This window comes from Apodemus sylvaticus (genome assembly GCF_947179515.1).
Source record: "Apodemus sylvaticus chromosome Y unlocalized genomic scaffold, mApoSyl1.1 SUPER_Y_unloc_1, whole genome shotgun sequence".
NCBI classification, from domain to species: domain Eukaryota; kingdom Metazoa; phylum Chordata; class Mammalia; order Rodentia; family Muridae; genus Apodemus; species Apodemus sylvaticus.
Window position 1 is genome coordinate 1,961,747 of NW_026262995.1, and position 12,431 is coordinate 1,974,177.

Sequence of the window (12,431 nt, forward strand, 5' to 3'; positions counted from 1 at the left end):
TTTGGTTGAATTTTTGTTGAATATTTGGTTTTAGTATCAATGTAATTTTGGCTTCATACAGCCAGTTGGGCAGGGTTCCGTCTCCTTCTATTTAGTAGAATAGTTTGCTAAGTATTAGTATTAGGTCTATGTTGAAGTTCTGATAGAATTCTTCAAAGAAACCATCTGTTCTTGTCTTTTTAGTTTGTACAGGGGCTTTCAATGAGCACATCTGTTCCTTTAGAGGCTTTGGGACTGTTCAGAAGGTCTGTCTGATCATGGTTTAAATTTGCTATTTAGTATCTGGCTAGGAAATTGTTCATTTCATCCAGATTTTCCACTTTTATTAATATATGCATTTGTAGTAGTATCTGATTTTTTTTTGTTTAATTTATTTTAGATTTCCTCATTTTCTATTGTTCTTTCTCCCTTTTAATTTCTTGTGTTAATGTGGATACTTACTTTGTGTCCTCGGGTTTGTATACTCAACGGTTCCCTATCTTGCTGATCTAATCAAAGAATCTGCTCATGGTTGTGTTGGTTCCTTGTCTAGTTATTTCTCTTTCTCTTGGGTTGGCTTCAGCCATGAATTGAATGATCTCCTTCCTTCTATTCTTCTTGTGTGTATTAGTTTCTGTTTTAAATCTTTCTGGTATATATTTAAGCTGGTAGTATGTGCTCTCTCCAGCTTCTTCTTGGAGCCATTCAGAGCTATGAATTTTGTTCTTAGCACAGCTTTCGTTGTGTCACATAATTTTGGGTATGTTGAGCCTCTATTTTAATTAAATTCACAAAAGTCTTTGATTTCTATCCTTATTTCCTTCTTGAACAATGTACCATTAAGTAGAACATTGTTTAGCTTACAAGTGTATGTTGGTTTTCAATTGTTTTTTTTTTGTTGTTGTTGTTGTGGTTGTTGTTGTTGCTATTGACCATCACCCTTATTCCATAGTGATCTGATAGAATGCATGGAATTATTTCAATCAACTTATATCTGTTGAGGTCTGTTTTTTGACCAGTTATTTTGTCTATTTTTGAGAAGGTATCATGGTGTGCTGAGAAGATGTTATATTCTTTTGATTTTGGATGAAATGCTCTATAGATATCTATTAAATCCATTTGGTAAAAAAAAAAAAAAAAAACTGCTGTTATTAAAATGTGCATATGTACAGTTTATGTTTCCCTGACCTGTCCAGTAAGGAGAATCAGTTGTTGAAGTCATGCACAATTACTGCCTGAGGTGCAATGCATGCTTTGAGCTCCAGTAAAGTTTCTTTCATGAATGATAGTGTCTTTGCATTTGGAGCACAGATGTTCAGAATTGAACGTTCTTCATGCTGTTATTTTTCTTTGATGTTTATAAAGTGGCTTTCCTTGCCTTTTTTTATGACTTTTGGTTGCCAATCTATTTTACTGTTACTTGGAATGCATAAACCATCATGATTCTGGGGACTAGTGCAGAAAATTGTTTACCAGTCTTTTACTATGTGGTAGAGTTGCTTCCTGTTATTTTTGATAAAATGTTTATGTCTGTGTAATTATATTCTTCTTTGGGTTTGTTAATAGAAGATTAATTTATTGCTTTGTAGAGGGTGTGGTATCCCTCTTTCGGTTGATGTTTAACATTTATAATGCTCTGAAGTGTTGGATTAGTGGATAAAAGTTTATTATTTATTTTTATTTTTATAGGATGCATCACTGAGCCACTGACAAATACTTCATACTTATACCATCAGTCCAGGTCAGCAGTGTCAGCTTAGCAAATAATAAACTGTTTTAACCTTACCTATTACAGACTAAACCAACATACAATTTAGCAGGAGGAATTTGGAGGCACGCCAAGGCAAGTTTTCAGCTGTGCCTCTTTCTGCAAACGGAAGACCAGTGAAGATATATTCAAAATATTTTTTGCAAAGCTAGCAATATAAGGAACCCTATCTAAGATTTAGTGAGTATCCATTGAAAATATATTCTCCTTCAAAATATCGGTGCTCCAGAACAGGTTTTGCCTTATCATATGTCTTGCCTCACATTGTGATCCTGACTGAAATGAAAATTTTGAAAATAACTCACCATTTGCAACAATAGAAATAATTGGGACATACACCTGGAGAATATTTTGCGATATTTTTCATTATTTTATTACTCCAAATAGATTTATAGTATTCAGCTTTAGGTAGAGAATTTAAGAATGTCAATAGCAAAAAAACGTTCTTCCCGTGCTTTATTTAAACTAAGTCAATTATTTTTCATTTGTTTGTTCATTTGTTTCCACCAGCAAAACATTTTACATAACAACCGAATTTCTAAAGTAATCTCAATTTTCCATTTCAGATTTTCAAAATTAACATGCTCAATAGTACCAATTTTGCTAATCCTTTTTCTTCATTGTCATTTTCTTCTTCACAGAGTTGTTTTGAAAGATAAGACTAGAAACAAAATAAACTATATGACTGGACACATGATCATTTATGCAACTTACATTTTTTCAAAACACCCAGTGATATTATTTGAATTAATTTTTCTAAGAGCTGTAATAATATATTTTATCAAAGCTTATACACAATTAAGAAAATTTGAAGAGTACACTCCTTTCTCATTTTCTAAAATTTAAAAATGTTGTACATGAAATATTCCAAAAGAATGAATATGTTTTGCAGATATTTGAGGAATTTCAATATGCTAGGAAGTACAAAATAAATATGAGAAAACTAAAAAAATATACTTCTTTACTCCCAATGAAATTTATTGTATATTATAAATATGTTATTTGTAAATGCAAACCAGAATTTTATGAAATTTCTAGAAAAAAAGAAGAATTTGAGATTCTCACATCTTCACATTTACTAATAGGTCAATCTAAAGAAACAGACCTACCGTACCATATAAGCATGGCACAGCATATTCGTGGTGCTGCCAAATGATTTTTAAAAGAAAATTCTAAATAGTATATGTCTGCTATTTGAGTAGATTTTAACTTTTGAATTCCAATTCAGGACAATGATTATTCTATAGTTGTGTCGATACAGAAATGAAAATACATGGAAGGATTTCTCTTTTTGTGAGACCATTAATCATTGGGAGTGTTCTTTTCTCATCCTGTTAGTTTGACTGTTTCTAGTACATCTGGAAATTATTAGTGATGAAATATATTTGACATAGTGTTTATTATAATTTAAGATACCTGTACTATATGTGGAAATGTATGTTGCAATTTCTTGTTGTATATACAGAAGTAAAAATAATTTAGCCCAGCATTTTTGATGTGTGTATATTCCTTTATAATGCAATGAATACACGTCCTTTACATACTTTGCTTATTTTTAAAATTGAAGTTAATTTTAGATGTGAATTGTGTCTTGGGAATTCCAAGCTCCTGAGCTAATATCCATTTGTCAGCGAGTGTGTTCTTTTATGATTGGGTTACGACACGCTGAATTGTATTTTCCATTTGTATCCAATTGCTGGAAATTTTCAAGAATTCATTCTTTTCAATAGATAAATTGTGCTCCATTGTGTATAGATATATTTGTCATAGTTTCTGTATCCATTCCTCTGTTGGGGGACATCTGTGTTCTTTCCGTCTTCTGGCTATTATAAACTTGACTGCTATGAACATAACGGAGCATGTGTCTTTATTACAAGCTGGGGAATCTTCTGGTTATATGTCCAGAACTGGCATAGCCGGATCCTCTGGTATAATTATGTCCAGGTTTTTGATGAACTGTCAGACTGATTTTTCAGAGTTATTGTACCAATTTGCGACCCACGAGCAATTTGGAAATATTCGTCTTTCTCTATATCTTAGCCGGCAACTCTTATCTATTGGATTTTTGATGTTAGTCATTCTGAATTATGGGAAGTGAAATTCCAAGGTCGTTTTGATTTGTATTTTCCAGATGACTAAGATTGTTGAAGATTTCTTTGGCTGCTTCTCACCCATTCTATATCCCTCAGGTGAAAATTCTTTTGTTAGCTCTGTAACCTGTTTTAAATAAGGATTTTTTGCTCTCTGGAGTCTTATATCCTGGATATTTCCTTTTGTCTGTAATATGCTTGATTAAGATCTTTTCCCAATTTGTTGGTTTTGCATTTAGTCACAGTGACAAGGTCCTTTGCTTTACAGTATCTTTCTATTGTATGAGGAGTCATTTGTCAATTCTTGATCTAAAAGAATAAATCTTTGGTGTTCGGTTTAGGAAAATTCCCCCTGTGACCATGAGCTCCAGGCTCTTTCCTAGTTTCATTTCTATTAGTTTAGATATGTCTGGTTTTATGTGTATGTCCATGATCCACATGGACTTGAGTTCAGGAAAAGAAGATAGTGGATCTATTCACATTCTTCTGCATACTGACCTTCACTAGAACCAGCACCGTTTGTTGAAAAGGCTATCTTTTATTCACTGCATGGATTTTGCTCATTGCTTGGTCATCAGTTCTGTTCCATTGATCTACCTACATGTCACTGTACTATTATGATTCAGTATTCAACACTATCACTTTTTAATATCACCTGATATCCAGGATACTGATTTCCCTGGAAGTACTCTTACTGATGAAAATAGTTTTACCTGTACTGGAATTTTTGCTATTCCAGTAGAATTTAAGAATTGCTTTACATACTTTGGAAGAATTTGGATATGATTTAATTGGGGTTGCTTTAAATCTGTAGATTGCTTTTGGAAGTATATCAATACTGCCAATCCAAGAGCATAGGCGATTTTTCCATATTCTGAGGTTTCATCAATTTCTTTATTCAACAACCTAAGGTAACTGTCATACAGGTCATTCACTGTTTTGTTTAGAGTCAAACCAAGATACTTTATGTTATTTGTGGCTTTCACAAAAGGTGTCATTTCCCTAATTTTTTTTGCAGCCTGTTTTTCCCTTGAGTATAGGAAGACTACTGATTTGCTTGAGTTATTTTTATATCCAGCCACTTTGCTAAAATTGTTTGTCAGTTGTTGGTGTTTTCTGGTGAACTATTATGTGTCCGTTATGTATAGTTTCTCACCATCTGTAAATAATGATAATTTCAATTCATTATTTATTCCAGAGTAATCTGATAGGAGGCCTGGAATAATTTCTAACATCTTATATGGTTTGAGGTCTGTTATGTGAGCAATTATATGCTCTATTTTTGAAAAGGCATCATGATAGGCTGAGGAGAAGGTATGACCTTTAGATTTAGGATAAAATGTTCTATAAATATCTATTAACTCCATTTGGAACAAAACGTCAGTTAATTTTACTTTGTTTCTGAAAAATTTGTTTCTCTGATCTGTCCATTGAGGAGCGACACGTGTTGAAGCCATCCACAATTACTGTGTGAGGTTCAATGAATGCTTTGAGTTCTAGTAAAGTTTCTGTCGTAGATGTGGGTGCCCTTGCTTTAAAAGCATATAAGTTCATAATAGAAAGTACTTCATGGTAGATTTTTCCTTTGATGGGTATAAAGTTTCCTTTTGTATATTTTTTTTGATGATTTTGTATGACAGTCTGTTTTACTGGATATTGGAATGCCTAATCCATCTTGTTTCCAGGAAACACATGTGTGGAAAATGTTTTCTAAATTTTTACTCTGTGGTAGAGATTGTCTTTTACACTGAGATTCATTTCCTCTTTGGAAGAGAATGTTGGGTCCTGTTTATATATCCAGTCTGTTAGTCTATATCTTTTATTGGAACATAGAGTACATGGATGGTATAAAATGTTAAGGACTAGGAATTGTTGCTTCCTGTTATTTTTCCTGGAATTTTTATATTTGTGAATTTTATAATCTTCTTTTGGATTTATTATTAGAGGATCAATATCTTGATTTTTCTAGGATGTGTTTTCCATCATTTTGTTGTTGTTTTCCTTTGATTATGATTCGAAATGCCAGATTAGTGGAAACATGTTTAGTAATTTATAATTTTTATAAAATGCTTCCCTGATCTATTCACATCAGTCTAGGTCAGGAGCATCAAGAAACAATTAAGAATTAGCAGTTTTTACCATACCAAGCATAAATGTCCAGGATGCAGCCAACATACAAGTTAGCAGGTGGAATTTGGATGAATAGCAGGACAAGATTTTACATGTGACTCTCTCTGCAAAGAGAAGAACAGTGAAGATATGTTCCAAAGAATCTTTGCAAAACTAGCTCTGTAAGGAACTCTAAGCCTGAGTGAGTATGAATTGAGAATATAATCTCTTTCAAGATTACATGTCTTACCTCAACTTGTGATCATGACTGAGATGAGATTGTTGAAACTCTCCCACTATATGCTACAGCAGAAAGAACTGGTACATACACCCAGAGAATGTTTTAGTTCATTTCTCATTATTTTATTCCTCCAATAGGATGTAAACTATTCAATGCTAGAGGGACCAATACAAGAAGGTCATTAGCAAGAAATCCTCCCCCTGCTTTAATTAGCCAATAGAATTATTTCCCATTTGTTCCTTCATTTGTTTCCCCCGGCAAAATTCTTTCCATAACAACTTATTTTCTTGAGAAATTTTAAATTTCCACTTTAGAAAATCAAAAATAAAAATGCTCTAAAGTACAAATTTAATAATCCTTTTTCTTCATTGTCTTTGTCTTCTTCACAGATTTGTAATTTAAAGATTTGTAATTGTAAAAACCACAACAACAACAACAACAACAAAAAAAAACATAGACCTGAACACCTTTTCAGGTGTACAAATCACTTATATTTATTCAAAACACCAATGATACTATTTTTAATAATTTCTCAAACAACTGTAATTAAAATATTTTATCAAAGTTTTCATACAATTAAGAAAAAGTGAAGAGTACACTCCTTTGTTTTCTTGGACAATTTAATTATGCTGTACCTGAAATATTCCAAAAGAATTAATATTTTGGCAGACATATGAGAACATTTAATTTTTGATTAAAATGAATTATTATTGGTTATAAAAAATAAATATCATAAAATTAAAAATTGCATTCCCTTACTCCCAAGTAAATGCAATTTATTAAATAGTACAAATATAGTGTAACAATTAATGAATTCTCATTTTGAGTGACCATTAATCATTGGGAGTGTACAATTCTCATCCTGTTTGTTTGTTTCTAGTACCTCCAGAAAATATTAGTCATAAAATATATTTTACTTTCTATTCATTATATGATTCCTGTAGTCCATGTTCAAAAGTATGTTAAAATTGGTGACAATATTTACATATACATCATACTAAGTGAGATAACCCTGACTCAAAAGGTGAATCATGGTATGCACTCACTAATAAGTGAATATTAACCTAGAAAACTGGAAAACCCAAAACATAATCCACACATCAAATGAGGTACAAAAAGAAATGAAGAGTGGCCCCTTGTTCTGGAAAGACTCAGTGAAGCAGTATTCGGCAAAACCAGAAGGGGGAAGTGGGAAGGGGTATGTGGGAGGACAGGGGGAGAGAAGGGGGCTTACAGGACTTTCGGGGAGTGGGGGGAAAGAAAAGGGGAAATCATTTGAAATGTAAATAAATAATATATCGAATAAAAAATTCTTGACAATATTTACATATATAAAAATATAATAGATCAGCATATTTGGCTTTTCTGTATGTCCCTTATTATGCAATGAAAGAAAATGTGTTCGAGCCATTTCAATGACTCTGTTCTTAATGTGTGCATATATTTATCAATTTGAAATTCAAAATCATTAAAGAACAATTGCTTAATATAAAGATTAATTTCATGCAACATGACCATTGCACCAATTTATTTAATTCACATTATTTAATAGTGATTTGCAACATATGCCATTCTGAAAACATTCCTAGATTTTGCTCCAAATCAGAATATTTAGCTAGGTTGTTATCACTAATTCACATTTTCTTAAGTTCAGATGGAAAGAATTGTGGTCAGATCCTTGAATTTTATAAATCTCCCTTTGTGCAGTTTTGCTTGCTATAATACGCTGAAAACACTCTATGAATAAAAACATTTCATCTAGGCAAGGGAAGTGTTTATAGTAAATACCCTGTTTGTACTAAAGCCATTTAATAAATTGAGAGGTGGAATACATAAAGAGAAATCGAAACTACTAATTCAATTGAGTTTAATAAAAAAACATTTGTGTGAAATAAATGCTTTATTTTGAAAGAGTTAATTTTTCAATATTATTTCTCCATACTTGTTTTATTACATCCACATATTATTGTACTCTTCAACATTTATGGTCTCACTAAATTATCTTCATTTATTATTCATTATCATCTTTCTGAGACAACCCCCCACCAAAAGAAAAAAAAAAAAGCCGGAGAGATTCAAAGAAGGATGAATATGACCAACAAGGTAAGAGAGCACACCAATGTTCTTTTCCTGTCAAACATAATAGTTACACCCTGAGATTCCATTTAGAAAACAAATTTCATAAAGTGAAAGATACAAAGATGGTTGATAGACCATCTTAAAGAATGTTTTACACAGGAAATTGAGTCTACCTGTGTGTCAAAATTTCTATACCGTACATTTTTAAGCCCATTATGTTTTGCCATGAAAGGCATACTAATAAAGACAGAACAAAAAGAGCCTGCCCCTTCTGGTGATTCTTCACATATACAGTCCCCCAAACCAGCCACTATTGTGAATGTCAACAAGCACTTGATAACATGAGTATGATAGAACTGTGTAGTGCCACCACAAATACAGAGGTGGGCGCTCTCTACCACCTATTTAACTGAGTACAAGTTCCCCAATGCTGGAGCTAGAGAAAGGACCCAAGGAGATTAAGTAGCCTGTACCCCATAGGATGAACAAGAAGTGAAACTATCAGGTAACCCCAGGTCTTACAGGGACTAAGCCAATTACCTTTGAGTACACAAGGATGGTTCCTTAGTTCCAGCTGCATATATAGTAGAGGATGGATTTCTTGGACATCAAAGGAAAGAAGGAACATTGGTCCTATGAAGGCGCAATGACCACTTAGAAGGGAATGTTGGCATAGGTAAGTAGGATTTGTTACTTTGGTGACCATTTGGGAGCCTTTGAAGGGATCAGGTGTTATCAGAGGGATAACCAGGAAATGGGATAATATTTGAAATATAACTAAAGACTATATCTAATTATAAATATGAGATTACCAATAATCTCAATTTTATATATGCATAAAGAGACCATATTGTTTCTCTTTTATCATTGGCATAAGACATTGACTTGTCTCAAAATCAGATTGAATCCATTCATTTACTTGTCTAAAAAAATATTTTATGTTACCACCAAGAAGAAGAGAAAATATTATTTGTTGCATGGATTGAATTCACAAAAATTGTATGTAAAATTGTCTCACATTTTTGTTTTAAAGTGGGTTTTTTCTGATTTCTAAAACTAATGGAAAATATTAATTATCAATGTGTTCAAAAGGGAAAATTGAAATACAATATTGCAGCAGAAGTTTATAAGAATGAGAGAATTTTATAATGGCTGATAATTGACTTTATACACCTGAGGACTGATATAAATTATCCTCCTGCTCTTCTTTTATTTTAGTTTTGTTTGAATAACAATGAAATCATAACCTTTATTCCATTTAACCCTATCACACACACTCTCTCATTAAACAAAACAATCAAAATAAGTATGCATATGTGATCTTGAGATAAAAAAAAAAATGTGAGAAGGAACACAAGACAGTGTTTCATAACCCTAAGTCTATAAAATATCTGCTTGGAGGTCTTTCAACAAAAGGAAGTCATAAAGAATGTCTCTTAATGTGACAGTTTAAAAGCAAGGTAATTACATTCTAAAATGTATCTTAAATAGGATTGAAATTTGTACAGTGTACACAATAATAATAGACATTGCAAACATAAAACTAGTTTTGCAAAAGCAAAATCTAATGATCTGTAAAGCTTTAGGGATTTCGTGTATGTATTCATTCACCTTTACATTCCAATTGTTAAGAGAATAGATTTAATTGGAAAAAATACATTTTATTTTTGATTAAATTACCCAGCTAAATTTTGATCCTTACTATTTCCCATCAACCAACTCAACAGTCATTCTTTTTCTAATTAAATGGACACATTTCTTTATCCAACAGGAAGTAACCAAGAAAACCTGAAGAATATTCTTTGAATCAGAAAATTCAGCTGTGTTTCTTTAATTACACTTAGTTCTTCTGTGTGGTGCCTTTAAAATAAGGAAAGATCCATGTGCTAAGCAGTTTAAAAGTCACTTTAAGATTATTTTCAAATTAATAATTAGCATTTTTATAATTTAATAATATTAAAAGTTAAATAGCTTCATAATTTTACTTCATGTCTAACTCTGTATTTTCTGATAGTCCTTCTGTACAACATTCACTATTTATTATAATTTTCCTTTTTTGTTTATAACATATTATAATGGATTTATGAATGAAACAGATTTTTATAATGTATTATTTACTAACTCTTAGTTTTTTTCTTGGATCACACAAAACTGGATTTGGCCATATTCCATGTTCTCCATTTAAGTTGAGAATGATATATAATAAAACTTCCTTGTTTTTATTGTAGAGGAGGCTGTAGGAAAAAGGTAGCCATGATTATCCACATCATGAATGTTTTTGGGATCTATTATTACGTGAAATAACTTAAAGTATTGAGAATTGACATTTATTATTAAAATTTTTGAGCCTTCTGTAAAGTGTACAAAATATTAAATGATGGTGTGAATGTTTATTAAATATATATTTGTATCGAAAATGTTTTCCTCTATTCTCAGTATTTCTTACCATATCCCTTCTTCCTTGTCCTGTGAGAGTCTGATCTCAAGCAAATCTACCTCGCATCCCCATTCCCTAAATCATAGAGTTTCTACTAGATTGACTCCACAAAGGAAGGAGACCAAGGCAGTGCATTTCACCCTAGTTTCCCTGGGGTGTTAGATCGTCAACTGTAAAAATGTTTCTCGTTCAGACTTTGTGAAATCCCAGGGATCAAGGATACTTGAAGCTTAACCTATTTCCTTCACTCTTACATAATATTTCCTGACATCGGTACGATGTCTGGTAACAAAAATGTACATTTGTCTCTGTTTTCTACTGGTACAGCCATTCAGAAGAAAGTCCTATTAGTCTCCAAACTGCAAGCACAGCATAGTAATAATAATAGTGCCTGGGTTCACTTCTTCCACATGGGATGGAACCCAAGTTAGGTCAGATGTTATTTTGCTTTTCCTTAAATCTCAGATTATTTTTTTCTCCTGCAATATTTTAAGAGATGAGGAAATCTGGGTCAAAAATATTGAAGCCGGGAATATTATCCCATCCATCAACTGGGGCTGTGGGATTTAAAAATATACTTGAGGAATAATCTCCAGGTTCTATCTCACCATGGATGATATTTAATATGGTCTTTTTGTAAGTTGTTTTGCATAAAATATCATGAAATTCTTCTCAAAATTAGTATGCTAATAATCATAAGCATGTCACATAAATAACCCGAATTTACATATAACGAAAAAAGAAAATCCAAACCTATTGTGCCTTAGAAATGTCTTACATCTCACAGCTCTATATATTTCTGGATTCCTCCCAGCCATTACACCTTCATTTAAGTTTAAATTATTCATGTGGACATTACATTCGTTTTCCAGAACCCCTGATCTCCGATTTTAAAACATCCCTAATCTAGCACCTGCCATTTCCTCTAACACTACAGCATCCTACAAAGGATTCACCATTTCTCTCCTTCATGTGGTTGTTTTGTTCCTGTTTTAAAATGGGAATAAAGCCTCCTCATTTGTACCATACTTCTTGATACACTAATTACGGACTTTGAGTTGTCACTACTAATCTGTACCTTTTATAACCATTTATTAGTTAACACATGCCCTGCCCATCTTTTTGGGTCTGGGTTTGCATCCTCAGTATGATATTTCTAGTTTGACACATTTGCCTATAATATATATGATGTCAGCAGCTTGTTTTTTATAGCTGAATAGAATTCTATATTTTAAATGGACCACAATTTCAGTATTCATTTTCAGCTAATAGACAAACTGTGGCTATTACAAAAATGGCTTCTAAAACATGAGTGGAGCATATATTTTTGTTGTATTGTAAAGCATCTTTTGGCAATAGTTTGAGGACCAATATAGTTGTGTCTTCATTTAGCACTAATTCCAATTTGGATGGAAAATTATATAGAGGTCTGGAAAGGATGTACCAGTTTTTATTTTTTTAATTTGAAGAAGATTGTTTCCTTATCTCAATATTCTCTCCACTATATTTAATATAAGCCATTGTGACTGATGTTAGGTGGAATCTCAGGGTGATTCCTCTTTTAATTTCTCTAAGGAATAATAATGATGTAACATTTTGTACATTTTCCTGGCCATTCGATGTTGTATATTTCTTATAAATTTTCCTGGTCACTTGAGGTTCTTTATGTAAAGGTTTCCTGGCTATTTCATAGTCCTCTATTGAGAATTCTCTTTAAATTTTTTTCCA